General features: G+C 37.0%; 1 long non-coding RNA gene across 1 annotated transcript; it reads right to left on the reverse strand.

The window, feature by feature from the left end:
- Positions 1–13,055: 13,055 nt before the first annotated feature.
- LOC104914047 lies at positions 13,056–16,215 on the reverse strand. The gene is made up of 3 exons (XR_004158798.1): positions 16,087–16,215; positions 14,632–14,728; positions 13,056–13,187 (listed from the first exon to the last, which is right to left on the reverse strand). It is a non-coding gene; the product is annotated as an uncharacterized LOC104914047 (long non-coding RNA).
- Between the last annotated feature and the right edge of the window lie 1,847 nt (positions 16,216–18,062).

Here is an 18,062-nt window from a genome sequence, read left to right on the forward strand (position 1 = left end):
AAAAGGAGGGAGTTATTTACTTTCAGTCAGATTGCTAAGACATATAAAGCCAGTTCTGCCAACATCACGTCTCACAACATCAGTATAGCCTACTACTGGCTGAGTCCTTTTTGTGAGTTGTTTCCTTGTGATTAACTTTTCCAAGTCAGGATGGCTGGACGGGGAAATGTTTGGATTGGGTTTGGGATCACATTCCAATGCCTCATAATTTAAAGTATATGGTATGTTCAATTCTAATGTTATACACAAAGAAGTAGTTTTGCACACACTGGCTCCAATCTAGATACCAACAATCTCTAGCAGGTCTGAATACCACCAAACTGAATAATAATATATGTCTCCACTTTTTGACCAAGCTGTCAATGCTATTTTGTTTTTCTAATGTTTAGCAGAGTTGATGATAAGTCATAAGGCCACACTTGAAATAGAGGTAAAAATCCATGGAATGCTGCAGCTTTATGTTGGCAATAAGTGTGGCCTTCATGCTCTTGATTTTGGAGATTATATTTCACAAAGACAGTCCTCTGGTAGTATACAGGTTCTGTAATAAATGTGCATTCAAAGTATAATATGGCCAGTACCATCTGGAGAACATGGGAGTAGATAGTGACAGAAAGCTCAGCTCCCTATACCAGGCAGAACACAGCAGAAAAGGCATCATTTACTTGTCATCTTTGACAGACATACATCAGATATTCTCATACGCTGCAGTCTTTATATTCTATCAACCAAAGTAAACCACTCAACCAAAGTGCATCCACAGCAATGAAGTGAATCCACAGACATATTAAATGTGACAGAGCTGCTTTTTGTGTTAAAACATGTCTGCATATGTTTTTGTATAAAGCGTTCTATGTAGCATCAGAAATACACATTCCTGTCTCTCACCCAGGCCTTAGTGCTCTGTACTCTACAGAAAAATCACAGATCAGCAATGAGAAGATGGGTTTCTCCCCTTCCATGCACTTCCTACAAAATCAAAGAAATGCACAACTTTAATTTCTGATACTTACATATCTATGAAAACAGTATAATGTACCTAAGAGGTCTGTTTCTTCCAAAAGACTGATCAAAGTAAAGACGTGGTGTATGCTTACTTTGCCTGAGCTCTAAATAAAGAGCAACCAAAATAACTAAATATGAAATTTAATCCAAAAGACTTAGCTAAGCAAAGTAACAAGCTGACATGCAGAATCAAACTCTTGTTACAAAGCAGGTGAACAAAAAGCTTACTAGTTTAAGATAACTGACTGCTAAGAAATCTCTAATTTCAAAGAAGAAAACCCATCAGGTAAGATATCTGGATTACCCTTTTTTTTCTTTTGCCCACCTGAAGTAACATACTTCTTAAAATGAGGTAAGCAAGTAAACTGATTAACTGAGTTTTAACTAAAGTTAGTATTGTTATTTTTAAACTTTGTATGATACAAAACATATTTCAAGGAGGGGAAGGTGCCTTAAGTCTCTAAATAAGGGGAAAATATTTTCAGGTCAAGTATTTTATTTCTTGGGAATTAAATCACTCATGCTTTTGTATCAAATTTAAGCAAATAAAAATACAAACATTCTCACTTCATCAAAAATTCTTTTGGGATTTATTCCTCAAAACAAAGGCTTTCAACAATCCCGAGGCATATAATCTTAGGCTTCATTTTTGATCCAAGTAACATTAGTTTTGCTGGAGTAGGAAAAAGGAATTCTTCAAAAGATTTAAGTCTCCTAGCTTTAAAAACAGGAATTTGGAGTAAAGTGAAAGTATGAGCTGATTTTAGTGGTATTAATCCTCAATATTAATGCTTCAATACACTGATGATTTTAAACTCACAGATCATCTACTCTGGTTTTAAACTGTAAAATATTTTATGATGTTATTTTTATTAATGTTTCAATATTAAGAATCTAAGCATGAACACCCATCCAAATTCTTGCTTCGTTTACACACACATTGAATATTTGGCCATACAATCCATCAGATAATTCTCAAGACAGATTTTCATCCACATTTAAGCTGTTTAACACTTCTTAATAGTAAATCTTATTTTGTTGTTGCTTTAGTGAAGAAAGTCAAACCTCTCCTTCTCATAGTAGAACATTTAATATGGTTAAAGATACAAGTAGATATACTTACCTGGACTGAAGCTAATTTGGTTGGAAAATGACTTCATATATTTTGGTTCTCCATACATAAGACAAGGACAGAAATGTTCCTGTGTGCTTTCAAAGATTTTCTCAGCTTGACAGGATTCTCCTTGATCTTTTGTTATTAACTTTGCAGTATCTCAACATTATCAGTATTTCACTCATCTTCTGTGGGCAACTATTTTCCGAAAAAGGGATGCTTTTTTTCAGGGAACAGCTGTAGCAATTATTGCTGGTTTGTTGATAGTGAATGCATCTTAAAAGCAGACTTCAAAGAGATAGTGGTGCTGCAGATTCCCCCTATATTTCAGCCTTGCTTGATGAGCACAGAAACAGGTGTTCAACCTGTATTCATGAGTGGAAACTAGTTAAAATAGATTGACATATCAAACAGATTTCATGGAAATCTTTTATTGTATACAGTCATATTAATCAAACCCATCCATGTCTTTTTCGGGAATAAATCGTAAAGAACAATCAACTGTCTAGTCCTTTTTTAAAAAGAAAGAAACAAGAACTGTAAGGCTAAGCTGTAACATCACTAGGAAGTGCCCCATCTGACAAATATATGATATATAACATGATTAAGGTATCTTTGATGTATGACATAATAAAGGTATCTTGAGTTGACTGACAGAAATTAATCATTATTTCCAAAATTTATTTTCTTCCTCTTTTTTTCTAAAACAAAAGGAGGACTATAATAACCAGATGGCTTTGGATTTTTTTTCTTAAAAAAAGTACTGAAAAATATATATTTACAATCATTAATTCAGCATAGGTAGTGTATTTGTGCTTCTATTGACTATAGTTCTCCAGTTAGTACTTGAACTGGATGTAGTATGTAAATGTAAATATGAGCCTTTCTGTGTCATTATTTTAGCCTCTTTCACTCTAAATAAGTTCTTTTTTAAACTTCAAGAACAACTTCATTATAACTCTTACATTTCTTTAATTAATCAAAACTACTTACAGTTATTTAACTCTGTGCTGTATTCAGGCTAAAGATGTACATATTATCTTAAAATACTCCATCCACGTCAACGTAATTTCTGGCCTAAGAAGTGCCACCCTTTTACTTTGTCAGTTGGGTTTTCACATATCCAGGCTAAAGTTGATTAGAAGGGCTGGATCCACCACAGGGCCCAGTTTTCACAAAATCACTGGACTGAAGAGAAATAGATCCAGAAGCAATACTGAACAGATAATAAGTCAAGTTTATTGGCTGTCATGTTGAAATGAACAGTCCCAGTAAGTGTCATGCAGCATTTTTATTGGGTAGCAAGTGTACTATAAAATGGAGTTTTGTAGAAGGCAACAATCTCACAGATTTGTGTTAGACTAAGGAAATTATTGAGAGAAATAGGTTGTGCTTCTTGTTTTAACTGGAAAAGATTTTAATGACAGAATTTATACTTCAAGTGTTGGATCCTAGGAAATATCTCAAGAGATGAGAGAGATGAAGCTGTAAAAGAATTCCTACGTTTACCTTTCTCCTGCTATGTCATTCAATGAGAAGAGGAAAACATATCATGAGTACCAGAAACAACTGTTTTTTACAATTAAAAAAAAAAAAAAGCCATTTTTACTTTGAAAAGAGGAGCTGCTTACATGTAAGTGTACATTTCCTCATTAGCTTATGACAGAGCAGAACTCTTGATGGCTGGCTACAGAAGAAAGTCTCTTAGGAGAATTATTATTCGAAGTGTGAGAAACATACTGATAAGGGCATGGTGATTTCTATTTTCAAGACAATATGTCAGTTAACGTCAGAAGATTCTTTAAAGCAGAAGTGTTGCTTCAGTAAAGCTTCCCATTAGGACAAGGGTGCAAGAGCAGTCCCTCATACCTGCAGAGGTCGTTTATTATCTTATTTATTGCTGTGAGTATAAGCTCAGGCACAGCTTTCTTCCTTCCCCTGCACAAGCTGCTTCCCAGACAGAAGAGGATGCTCTAGCCCTGCAGAGTCATCTGTCACGTGCTCCAAATAATGTATGGTTATCTTCAGCTGTGGTCAACCAAATTGCATTAAAATGGTGTTCTCATTCCCTGAGCAGCTTTCCTAGCCATAAAAGCATTTGACCCTGTCAGACAAGAGACAAGCCGTCTGTGGAAAAAGTCTGAAGCAAGTTGATAAGCACTTCAGAAAAAATAGCGAACATATTGTCCTTTCAGGGTTCAACCCTTCCATATGTACAAGTATTAAGTATGGCAGTTGTTTTAACATCATCGTGACAGAGGAGCCTGCAGTACACTTTTAATTTAAATTAAGTAATTTATGATGTGAAGGCCAATAATTTTAACCATAAGATTATCTTTTGCTCAGTCCTCAGTAGCAAGTTATAAACACCTTTATTTACAGTTTCTTATGCTTAATTAAACAGAAGATTATTACTGTATGATTCAGCTTCCATTCTGTTTTTTCCAGAAATTAAAGTTTAGTTTCCAGACACTTTTCTACTTAATTATATTAATCACATATAACAGCTCTTTAGCTTAAGTTCACATTCCACCATTGCACATTAAAGCTATTAACAGTGTCCCAGTGCAGATACTCCAGGTTGACTTTTGACAAGGACATTAATGAATGCAATAGAGTGAGCAAAACCAAACTTGGGTTGTTTTATGCTTTTATGTATTTCAAAACTGAAAATAGATCATATAAACAACACATAACGTGTGGCAAATTATTAAAAAAATAGGTACCGATTAAGAGATTCAGATTTAGAATGCATACAAATTCAGTTACCAAAAGCAGTAAGGAGAAAACAAGTGTATAAATTCTGAAGCTAGTTTTATTATAAAAGCTCAAATTCAAACTTAAATCATTCTATGTGGAATTAGGGAAGACGTTAATTGAGACTGGTATTTATGAATGCACAGTGCTAGCTTGGTTCAACTGCCTAAACATGCACATCGGGTGTCATCTGAGATGTCAAAAAGATCTTAGATGCTAGCAATCTGATGGCAGATATGAGACAAGACCTCCAGGAGACCTGTGCACTTTTGAACTGGCAGCTGGATTCAGGTGGGTCTCTAGAGTGTCTCAAATGGCATCAGACATTTGCAAACTGAATTGTGCCAGGAACTCTAACATTTCACTTAGATAAAGATTATAGGAGAGATAATGTTCCCTCATTGGGTATTGCTAGAATAGGGGAAAAAAAATGTGTCTGTCAATTAAAGTACAGTTCAAAGTTCTGTTTGAAGTCCACTCCTTAGAGACCACTGGTATGGTATTGTCACAGATCCATTTCTAACCCTGGGGGCTAATGTTGCTCTCACTTAAGTCTTGGTAAATCAGCCCTTTGATTCTTCAAGAGCTCTTTTGAGATATATCAGCATTTGCTGCAGAACCTACAGTAGCTTCACCTAATTGGCAGAGGACATGAAGACACTAGGCTTGGTGGGAGAACAGGACTCCCAGCTGGAGAACTGAAAGATGAACTTCATGCAAAGAAAGGAAAAGAATGAACCAGGCTTTTCCGTTGAAAGGGAATGCAGAAGGTTCCAAAGGACAGGGAACCTGCCACTCATTTCTGACCCTGCTAAAGGCTGCTGTATGTTTCCACTACTGTTTTGCTTTCTTTTCTTCTCCTTTCCTCAAAATAATGGCTTCTGCTAGAGGAAATTAATTTCAAAGGACGCATATTTCTCTATATGAAAGAGGAGAGAAGCAAACATGGATAGAGTCTTGAGAAGAGCTTGAAATGTCCAATGACCAAAAGCTCTCCTGAGGCTCAGTTTGTAATTCAATAGGACAATTCAAGGAATTTGGTAAGACTACTCTTCTGAATTTTTTTCTGGTCTGTCAGAGATTTCTCTTACCACTTATTTTAAAGAAAACCAGCCACATAACTTAGCCAGAGTGAGCTGCTGCCAACACTCCTCCAATGCTCCTACCTCCTAGACATATCCCATGTCCTTGGCATGAGCGAACAGAATTGATATGTAAAAATGAAGATTTCACGTGCAGATAGACTATCATTTTTAATAGGCCTCAGAACTGTCACTTCATTTTTTGCCACACTGGCTGGGCACCAGAAGTCCAAAATATGAAACATCTCTCTAAAATAAAATACTACTGAAATGGTCTCTTTTGTTCTCTATATTAATGGCTTAAGAAACAATGGAGTATGTAAATTCGCAATGAATAGGACATTCTATTTTTTTCCAGTGGAAGAGTTCCTTAATTCACCAATCTATTGAAGAGTCTTGCTCTATTCTGTAGTTTTTTTATGAGTGCTGAAATCCAGATCAGCAAGATTAGAATTTATTTTGTATTAAAATCGATATGCATTTGCATGCCACCTGGAATTCTTTGACAAACTAAACATTAATTAGTACTTTTATGGTTAATTGCAATCAATTATTACAATGTATTAATCAATTATTAAAATGTAATTAGTAATTAATTACATTTGTAGGTTAACGAGTTTAAAATTTTAACACAAGAAAATTGCAATCCTAACCTGAAAGAAAAGTGCACCCATATATGAACTTCAACAAAGTTTGCTGCACTAATGTTCTAAAAACAGTAATAGTAGCACAAGTGAAGTAGTGCTGAGTGTTTATTAGGATAAATGTGATGGAATGGGCAAAACCTCACCTAATGCCATATAGCACATTACTCAAATTGTACTTCTAATCTGTAAGTACATTACATCATGAGTCATTCAAAGGAAAGGGCAGAGTTTCCTGCCCAATTCATTACAAAATGAAAGTGACATTTAGAACGTGAAAAATGAGACATGGGAATTGTAGCAGCTCACAGGTAGAGTTCTTTTTTTCTCATGAGAATTCCTTTACTTAAATTTTAAAAACCTAAAAAATCTGTCTTACTAGCTGCAAATTATCAGGATTATTTCTTAAAATTATAGGACCTTCAAATTTGGCATCGGTTTATCCACATTATCTGGGAATCTAGATAAGGGTGCAGAAGAATTTCACATAGAAGGGAGGTTTTCTGTGTTCATTTTTGTGGTTTTTAAAGTACTACCTTGTACCCTTCAGTGCCTCTGAACAGAAAACTTTAACGCAGTGTTAACCCCATTATAGTGTTAAAATAGTGTAGAAAATGTATCAAGCCAGCCAGAGAGGATGGATGCACCACAAATCAACTTTTATCTACAATGGTCAAACACTTCTGGTGTTACCAAAAATCAAAAGAAATGCCATGAAAAGATAATACAAGATATCCAGTTATATGAAAGGTAATTGGGTTTATAAAGACTAGTTCTCATCAACATACTACTCACTTGCCTCCTCCTCCTCAAATATGTGTCATTGTTCCACTTTCTACTGCCAGTGTGATGACTTGGAAACACCAAACTAGTTGCAGAGGATGAAGGAAAAAGATGTGAGCTTGTTAACTGTATCATGTCTTTCAATGACAGAACTGAGCACTATGGGGAAATCAAATGAAACACGCAGAACCATAGTCACTATTTATTCCTTCCATTCTGTCACTTTTAAAAATGGATGAATATGCTGAATACAATCAAGGAAAGATCTTCCATGAACTTATCGTTTATATTTTCTAGGTTTCTAATTCAATAAGTCATTAAATTCTTTACAGAGGAGAATCATTCCAGAAAGGCATACTGTCTTAAAGCTTGCTGTTAATCCTACAAGTGAAAAAACATCCCTAGTGAGAAGAAAGTAGCACAAGCTAGGGGTTTGAGGTGAGGCACAGACCATGACTGAAGGCTTATCTGTCAGTATAAATGGAATAGAAGCAGAAAAATCTGACCAAAAAAAAAAAAAAAATGGGGGGTAAAAGAAAAGCCAGAGCACTCCTTTCTGCACAGTGTCTGCTCATAGCCAGCTCCGTGGTGTTCAGAGATGAACAGAATGCCAAAAGCATGAAGGGAACTTCAGTGCTGTGCATGGGAATGAGCAATTTGTCCAACTCCTGTATCTTAAACAAGGGCTTAAGAGATTAAGATGCAGATGTCTCATGCTAGCCTATGAAGCACTGACATTCCCTTTCTCCAGAGACTATATGCATATCTAAAAATTAGCTCTACATAGCAAGCTGCAGACTACTGGGACAGAAGAGCCATCCAGATATCAATAGTTTGACTTTGGTTTTGATTCTGTTCAGCAAGGAGATTTATCTTAGGTTTAACAACCTGGTGCAACAGCTGCTTACCATAAAAAGATTTCTACTACAAACTTTGTTTAAAGAACTTGGAGCAATGAAAGATAACAGACCATCCACTCCTAACTCTGCTCAGTGACTTTTTGTCATTGAGTTAAAACTTAATTTAGTTTTGCCTAGGTGCTGCGTTTCCTTGTCGGGCTCATTGCCTTAGGTATAAAACACCTACCAAACTGGGAAAAGTGAGCACTGCATGCCAGTATCATTATGGTGCTACATAGAACTGTAGAAGAAACAGAGATAGTACATTAACTCTACTCTCACATGAAATGTCATTGTTTCTTTAAGATAAAGCCAAAGCCTCTGAAGGGGGAGTAGGTTTGACATTTATGGCTTCTATAGAGCTGTTCGAATCTGCACTGTTTGGCCAAAAATCATACTTTTTCTATGTAGATGCTTACCACTAATTTGATTATACAGAAGCTCCTATTATAAACACTAAAAAACTATAAAACATAATCCTAATATTTCCCCTGAATCTGCACCATAAGGTCCTATTGCACAGCTCGTCCCTACAGAATACCTGAAGAGGAGTGAGAGGTTCATTTTCTTAGTCCATACACATCAGATATAAATTTTATACTAACTGTGTAAGATGAAGATTATTGCAAAAGTGGAAGAACGTGAACACAGACATAAAATAAATGCTATTCAAAATTATTCATCTGCAGCTATGAGAGCTGTACTAAAAAGCTACTGACAAACAATGGAGCTCTATGAAAGTCCTGTCCTTCCAGAAACATTTCCATCATCCCAGACTACGTCTCCTCCTTCTTGTAGGCAAAGTCCACTATCACTCCCAAGGAGTACATTAAAGGGAGGCAGGCTAGGGAATCAAAGCTCATCAAGGTGCTGGACTTTACAGACAGCTGTGCTCCATAAGTCAGCTTACAATTCATCAGCTCAGGAACAACTGGAGATTGTGATCCCAATGTTTTAAGTTTTGCTGCATTTGGTTAAACTAATTCTTAAAAAGTGGTAACCATAACTATTATAAACTAAGGCTATTATAAAAATAATATATACATAGAATCAGTATGGCATGAAACTACATGTTTATTAAAAAATCACAGAATCACAGAATGGCCAGGGTTGGAAGGGACCTCAAAGATCATGAATCTCCAACCCCCCTGCCACAGGCAGGGCCACCAACCACCACATTTAATACTAGACCAGGCTGCCCTGGTTCCCCATCCAATCTGGCCTTGAACTCCTCTAGGGATGAAGCATCCACAACCTCTCTGGGCAGCCTGTTCCAGCACCTCACCACTCTCATAGTAACTTTACTTGCTGGCAACCAAAAGAAGACTCTGGTCTTGAGATTCTAATCTAAATATCATGTTTCTATATAGCAGTGTTCTCAAAATTAAAACACAATGGACCAAGTTGCATGACATTCTCCTCATGTTCATTCCTGTTGGGAACTTTCACTCATCAGCTAAAATTTCTGCCTTTTATGCATCGCTGCTTATAGAAAGAAAATTGCTAGTTTTAAAAAGATGATTTTTCAGTTTGCCATTTGTTTCATACCAATGAAAGAAGGGGAAATACTACCTAATAAATTGTATACATCATCCTCAGAAGTGAGTTGAAGCTCTCAAATTTGATTCAAACGAGAAGGTTATCACTCAGATCAGTCACCTAAAACCAGGAAAAGAAAGTGGTAGTGTGTGCTTGCTTTGAAGATACTGCCCTCTGATGCTGGTAGGAGGTACTTTCTTTTTTAGTCAAGCAGTCCAATACCCAGGATTTATGATACCAAGAGGCAAAAAAAAAAGAGTATTTGTGCTGAACAGAGAATTCCTTTGGACTAAGGTCAGTAGAACTACTTGTTGACAGAAGGGGAGCACAGGGACTCACACAGTCTGCAGAAAGCTAGTTTACTGGGAGACCGACAACGCTACTGCTTATGCATATGTATGTCTTCCTTCAATCATTTACTTTTAAGCCATTTTGAGGTTCTGCTGTTCAAAATGTGTATCATGCTCACAGGACAATTTCTTAGCTTACACAAACTTGATTAAACAAAGCATGAAATTACCTTTCAGCATGTAAATGCTTTGCAAATTTAAAATCCTAGAAAGCACTTAAGTGGGTTGAATTCTTCCAATACACAAAACTGCCTTCATTTTCAGTCCCATACATGTCTGTATATGGTTAAAAATGGGATTAGAGGTTGCCCGGTGACTCATTTTAACAACTTCTAGGACAAAAGCAAAACGCCATCAGACTATAATTCTGATTTCCTGAATATAATCATGAAAAGGAACTGGTTTATGCAAATCATCTTCCTACTGGAAATGACAGAGTAACTCTCCTGAGGGGCTGGGAAGATAAACGTAGGGAGGAACACTGAAAGTGTACAATTTGTATGATGCTGAAAGGAAGGAAATGCAGCAGATCTGGGTTTTTGTTTTGGATTGGGAGGGATTAGTTCTTCCTGTCGACTCCCTCTCTTTTTAAAGTTCATTAATACCTTTGCCAGTAAAGCAGAGATTTTAAGGATTTTCAGAGCAGACCTTTACAAAGCGGAATCTGCAGATCTGCTTTTCAAACATACCTCTGAGCAATCATGCACCTTCCACCTACTCCCACAAAGATAAGGACATATTTTAAAAGGGAAAGGAAAGAACAAAGGCAGAAGTCCAAAAGAATTACGTGACTTTTTTTTTAAGAATCAAAAATTAGAATATCCAGGAAGATGACTGTCAAAAAATATAAAGAGGAATCAGTAATAGCTCACCAAACAAATGAAACTACAAACTGTTAAGAGAAAAAGACTTCTGGAATTTAACTTAAGCTATATGAAAACTGGGCTTAACTTTATAAACGGCTCTTGATTCCGTAGCACACATTTTTACACAGATGAATTAAAAGAAACACAATAGCATGACACACTAAATTAAGAGGAGCATGTTTAAGTCAGCATAAGTGTCCTTCCCTGGCCTTGTATCTCTCCCAAAATCTGAATGAGCATTGAGGAGTTACAACCACACAAATACATACTTGGTCTGCCAGCAGGAAGCACTTTTACTTTAATGGCATTCACATTCCCATCAGTGAAATTGTAGAGCTGTGTAATCTGCTCTCTCCATAGTTATTTTTTATTGTTATTTTGGGATGAGTTCAAGGAGAAAGTAGGTCAAAACATTTGAAGAGTGATTGGTCTGCATTTTGTACATTTAGCAAATTTGGTTGCCTGAAAAATCACCGTCAGCAAAATGTTCTGATTGCATGGTCATCCTTGCAAAGTTGCAGCAATTCAGTTATAATGCAGCTGTAGTGGATTGCTGCCCTTTTATCATATTAAAAAAAAACAAAAAAACAGTTCTGATTCATAGCAGTGCTTTTAGTATCACTTTTCTGTAGTGGTATCATTTAGCAAGTAAAAAACGTGAAGGAAAGTGAGAGCTCGATCAGTCCCTAGAATTTCTAGCACAACAGATGTAAAAGCTGTCTTGCACAACCATGCAGTGTATATTATCGTTTTTCTTAGTGTCTAAGCTTACTATCCAAGAGAGCTTTCATAGTGAATTTGTGACTTCATGACAATCTCAGGATCCTGAGAATTAGTAAATGACTTCAAGCTTCAGCTCATGCACTTTAGTGTAAAAAGTCAATAATAAAATTTAATGTCAGAATTTAAATGTCTTTAGTACTGTCAAGACTTAATAGCAAGTGCCACCAACTTCACAGGCTGAACATTCTTCTGGTATAGGTACTGTCTTGCACTGCAGCAGTGGACTGGCTTAAGACTATGCAGCAAAAAGAACAGCAAGGTACAGGCCCATTTCCCAAAGGATATTTGCTGAGTACAAAAAAAAAAAAAAAACAGAAGATTAAGTAAATGGATTCTTGAGGACATGAAGTATATAGTAGCACAATTGTCTTATAAGGATTTGATATCTATGCTACTGATAAGCTTTTCTATAAAGCTAAGGATTTCATCCATCACCACCCTACTGGTTCCTTCAGAACATCATCAGCTTGACCTATCTTCAGACAAACTTTAATTTAAATAAGATGACACATTAGACTTATGCCAGCTTTCCAGGATAAACCTCATTTCACAGCATCAAGGATCAGACCCAGGAAAGCTAAATACATATCTGAAGCTCCAATATAATATACAAGGACATTGACATGACAGTCAACCTCTTCTCAGGTAGTAAGATGCTTTTTGGAAAAAATTGAACTTTGAGGGAACTATTCAAGACCCCAAAACATGATTTCCCAGGAGTAAACCATCCTCACATATCTTCTCCTTTTCCATTCAAAGTACAGGCACTAGCCTTTACTAACACAAATGTAATAACATAGACACGGAATCAACTGGCAAGCCTCCTAAAAACAAAACATTTCTTTCCATATGTTTATTTCTATGTGGGGGGAAAAAAAACAAAAAAAAACAAAAAAACATGTGACACAGTTCATTATTTCATAAAATTTGCAAAGCAGATAACTAATATAAAACAGCAGTAACCCGAGTTAAAATACTGCTGAAATAGAGTGTAGGCTGTAATAACTCAGAATCAGCAGACTCAGAGTTAATAAGAGTGACTTTGGTGTAGGCCTTTTCAAATCCACATATCTTGCAAATACTGAAGTAGATGGACAAGAAGAGAAAAGGGAAGATGGTGTTTAACAAATGACCTACTGGGTATACACTAGTATTCACATTTCTTAGAATGTTTCTGGAAGCCATTTAGCTTCTTATAGTGAACATATATTACAGACACAGTGAAGACCAGAGTCTGCAAATAAATTTATTTTCAGCCTTGTTGTAATTAATGGCCTTCATTTGAAGCACAGGAAGATTCCTTGAGCTGGCAACTTTGATTGCTTACTCAGGTTATTTCCTTTTTCTTTGCTCTAGTTGTCATTTCTGTGGAAAATAAAAAAGACAACATCGTCAGCTAATTTCTATTCAAAGAAATGTGTGTTCATCGCGTTAAGTGTTTTTTCTAATAAATCAATGGAATAATTGTGTTCTATGCAAAAATTAAGGTGATAGATTTCAAGATTTTGATCATCTAATGATACCTACTGCAGACTAAAAGTGCTAGCAGTCTGAAAAGTAAGACCACGCACAGGCTTTTGATCCCAGTGGTTCAAGTCCAGCTGCCATTTAATGGGGAAAAACAAAACATGAAAATCAAGGGTGGAAGGGAATTATAAAACAAAATACTTCCTTTTAGGCAGGGAAATATGAAGCATCTTCTTTCAAGACTGATAGTGGCTTGCTAAGAAAGTATCTGAAAGGAAGAAACAGTCAGAAAGCTTGGAAAGCACATAGCATTGCAGATCAGAGGAGAACAATATCGTTATGAATAAGCAAGTGATATGAGGAGTATTTAATGCACATGGTCACCACTATATCTCATGAATACAATTCCCATCAGACAGCCATGAAGTTGTAAGAGAAACACCAGGAACAAGGGCCCAAAAAAAGGCCCAGGACTTCTTGATAGCGTAGGCCCACACCTCTTTCCACCAGCCCAGTGAAAATGAATGCACACTGGAAATTCTGCAAGGAAAACAGGGCCAGCTCAGTTCTTTCAATTTCTGCGTAGTTAAGGAACCCTTACTTCTCTTTCCTTCTCTCTTCTACAGCACGTAGTCTCTAATATGTTTCTGGAAAAAAATCTTGCAAAGACTGGGGTACATGATTCTGTGCTTTCTGATACCTTGTGACCTGCAGCTACATTGTATTACATGGTGTTGATATTTTAATGCCTCTAACGTCAACGTTAGCAAACCATTTTAACAGACATTTGTCACACTGTTCAAGCATTTTGCACAAAGCAACTGAATAGTTTCATTCAACTACACATGGACCCCATCTGTAAGGTTATGAGCACATCACCCAAAATGGGCATCGAAGGCTTTTATTATGATGAATTTGAGCTGCATTGCCCTGTTATGCTGTGTGAAATCTTGTCAAAACCTTGAATGATGTCTATTACGGTTTCCTGTAAAAGTATAGCTTTTGGCAAATACTGACATCACTACTGTCACATTTCCAGCTAGACCAAACAAAGTTAAACTGCAGAAAAAACAACAAATCATCACTAGCTCCAAACTTATGTGAAAGTCTACAAACAAACTGACTCCATGGATTTGCTTTTCATGTCATTTCAGCAGTACAGCTGTCTGATGACAGGTTGTTTCATTAACTCTTGATTAAAAAAGCTTTTAGAAAATGGATACAAAACTTGTGTTTTAATTTAGTTCTTGCTTTTACATGCAGGAAAAGTAATTATGTGCATCAGCTAAACATTGTCTGATATTGAAACGAAACACCCCTAGGACAATTGGATAATACAAACCTTGTGTTAATAAGAGGAATATGAGGGGTGATTTCTTAGTACTCAGATAAACTGCTGTACCTTGGGGCTGGAACAAATATTCTCAAAAGTAGCCAGTCTGGAAGAGACAAACAACAGAGAAACAAAGAGAAGCAGGAAATCATTTTTCAGAAAGTCATATTGCAGCTGAGGTAGTGGGAAGGAAGAAGATAAGACCTATTGGTTCTGCACTGTACATGAGGACTTCTGGCCACTGATACACATCCGTATGTGGTGGAACCAGATGTAAAGATAATATCACACAGAACGCAATTTCCACTATACCAGTTTTCATTAACAGTAACTGTTAAACGAGTTTAAACAGTGTACAGAAAGGAGCGAGTGCAAAGTCAAGCACTAATACCCTATTAGGCACAACTGACGTGATATAGGCATCGTAAATTAACACTGCAATATGCTGCCATAGCACATTACAACACAGATACATTTTTGAAATTGAGACCAAAAAGCATATATTATATCCTGCTTCTTTATTCAAAAGTAACTTTCTAAGAATATCCATAATCTGTCAATAAAGAGGATAGCCTTTAAGCCACACGGAGTAGCCTCTTGTTATATAAGACAAAAAGCTTTGTGAATGTAACAGGAAAAGACAATGGAAATACTGAAGACCTCAAGTTCCATTTTTCTGTCATTTCTCCAGAAATCCAAAACAGCATTCTCTGAAAAGCATGCAAAAGCAGAAAAAAAATGCTAGATGAGCAATTTTTACTTACTTTTCCCACTCTGTAAGTCAAATTTCAAAGTTTTACCATGAGAGAAAAGTAGTTACCTCCCGTGAAATAAGTATAGATCATTTGTCTGATCAGCAATTTTTTCAGGAATGGAGGCCTCCTCTTCCTTTGAAATACTTGTGTGGTAGTTTTCACATTATTTCTCAGTCTTCGCTGTTACAAGACTATGTTGTCATTGATGAAATACACAAAACAATGCTGTTTTACACAGTAAATTATGACATAGATAAAGTGTTTCTTCCAATTGGCATTCTTCCTCTTGATGCTATACTTAATCATACAGATAGGTGTCAACTTTCATCACTGATTGAGGCTTAGCCACTATTTTCATTTATATGAGCTTTGGTTGATAAATCAGAGAAACTATGTAAACATAACAGTTGTCTAATATGAGCTCCTACTTGTATGTGGAGAAACAGCATTCTAGACAATATCACAAAATGTCTGTATTGATCATGTTAGTAACATTCAAATGCACTGTCTGTTGCTGTGACTACGTTTCATGGTTTTATGATCTATCATCAGTATTCCGCATCATAACATCTTGGAATGCACTGGGAGTTAAAGAGTTCCATGGATTGTCGATAGTTCCGGTTACCAGGTATCAGAAGAGAAGAATGAACTACAGAAGACTTAATTATTCTGTTTCGTTTTCTATTCTTGTCTACGCCCATCTCCTTACCTTTTTTCTTCCTCCCCTCTTGCCCTCTTCCTGGGGCACGGGACTGTGGGTTCCTTCATCCCCTGTCATGAAAGTAGGCCAAATCAGACCAAATTGTGATACAACAAAATCTGATTGACACAGTATGGTTGCAGTACCAAAGCAACAAATTCTGCATGTCTCATGACTGTTTATAGTCAACTCAAGAAAGATGTGGAACTTTTGGAATGGGTCCAGAGGAGGGCCACGAGGATAATCAAAAGGCTGGAGCACCTCTCCTGTGAAGAGAGACTGAGGAATCTGGTCCTGTTCAATCTGGAGAAGTCTCAGGGTAGACCTCATTGCAACCTTCCAGCGCTTAATGGGAGCTTATAAACAGGACAGAAAACAACTCTGTACACTGGTAGATAGTGATAGGATACGGATGAATGGTTTTAAACTAAAAGAGGGGACATTTAGATTAGATGTTAAGGGGAAATTTTTCAGTGAGAAGATGGTGAGGCACTGGCACGGCTGCTCAGAGAAACTGTGGATGTCTGACCCTTGGAGATGTTAAGGCCAGTCTGGATGGGGCCCTGGGCAGCCTGAGCTGGTGCTTAATTCAGTGGCTGGCAATACTGCCCACATCAGAGAGGCTGGAATTAGATGATCTTCAAAGACTCTTCCAACTGAAGCTATTCTATGATTTTGTGATTCTATAATTCTATGTACTTCTTGTTATTTGTTTGCATGCTCTGCTATTCTTTGTCAGCAATCCAAGACCTTACAGCAGCAAGCCCCATTCCTGAGAAAACAGATTTTAGAGAAAAGCCATCCCCATAGTAGTCCAGCTTCTTGTAGTATTACCAGCTTATTACTTCAGCATTCATATTGACTGCATGCTGCTACCACACTCCAAATACTCTTCAACCAAAAGTGCAGAGGACAAGTAGAATTCCTATAGCTGTATCTGTTTCACTGCTTTCCGGGACACATTTGTCAAATCTTTTCCCCTAATTACACAGCTTCCAAACCCTGCGGGAGCATTTTCGTACCCAGCAGCACAGAGGGAGGCCACCCACAGACAGCATCTATGACAGTGCAAGGATGTAGCCCACGTTTCCAAAAGCATGGATCTACATCTGGTTTATGTGCCAGCACAGTCAGTACTTATGCCAGCTAATATTCTTGATAACTTCACAAGAAGTGCAAACACGGGTCTCAGAGACCAGTTTCCAATTTTTATTGGATACTGCTATAGTAGTTTGACACAAGTATCAACTTGCTTACTTTAAATGCAATAAGCTTATTTACTGTAATGAAAGATAAATAAAAAAGCAAAGTGCTTAGAGAACTTCATTTCTTTAGAAACTAAATACCACTTATTTCATCCACAGAAAATGCTCACGCATTCCTCACTTCCTTAAATACGATGTACACGTGTTGCACATGATGTGCTGCTCCTTCTAGAATTCACAGCCCTTACAAATTACACTGACACTGACTGAGACTCTGGAGGGAGCCCAAGAAGAATATAATTCATCAGATTTCACCCACACTCAGACAGCCTGGCTGCTTGCTTCATTCTTGAGGCTATGTTGCTACAATTTCATCTCAACAGATCACCTCCAACTTCAATCCAAGAGCCACAGTGTTTAAACTTTGCATCAATTTGATTGACACTATGTGGGCCATTCGCTGTATGCAGTTTTCTTGCAAAAACAACGCAGCTGCTGGATTGCAGTTCTGAAGCTATGAAAGACAAGAGCCCAAATTATTTCAAGAAGCAAGAGACGCAATGAAAAATGTAATTTGCACAGCTGAAAATGAAAGTCATCAATTCTGAAATGTAACCTATGTAAATAAAAGGTTTGGCTTTTTAAATTTTTCTGTCTGAATGTTAAGCTCACAAAACAATGAAAGTCACAGAATCACAGAATTGTAGGGGTTGGAAGGGACCTCTAGAGATCATCGAGACCAACGACCCTGCCAAAGGAGGTTCCCTACACCAGGTCGCA

Source organism: Meleagris gallopavo, chromosome 1 (genome assembly GCF_000146605.3).
Source record: "Meleagris gallopavo isolate NT-WF06-2002-E0010 breed Aviagen turkey brand Nicholas breeding stock chromosome 1, Turkey_5.1, whole genome shotgun sequence".
NCBI lineage: Eukaryota > Metazoa > Chordata > Aves > Galliformes > Phasianidae > Meleagris > Meleagris gallopavo.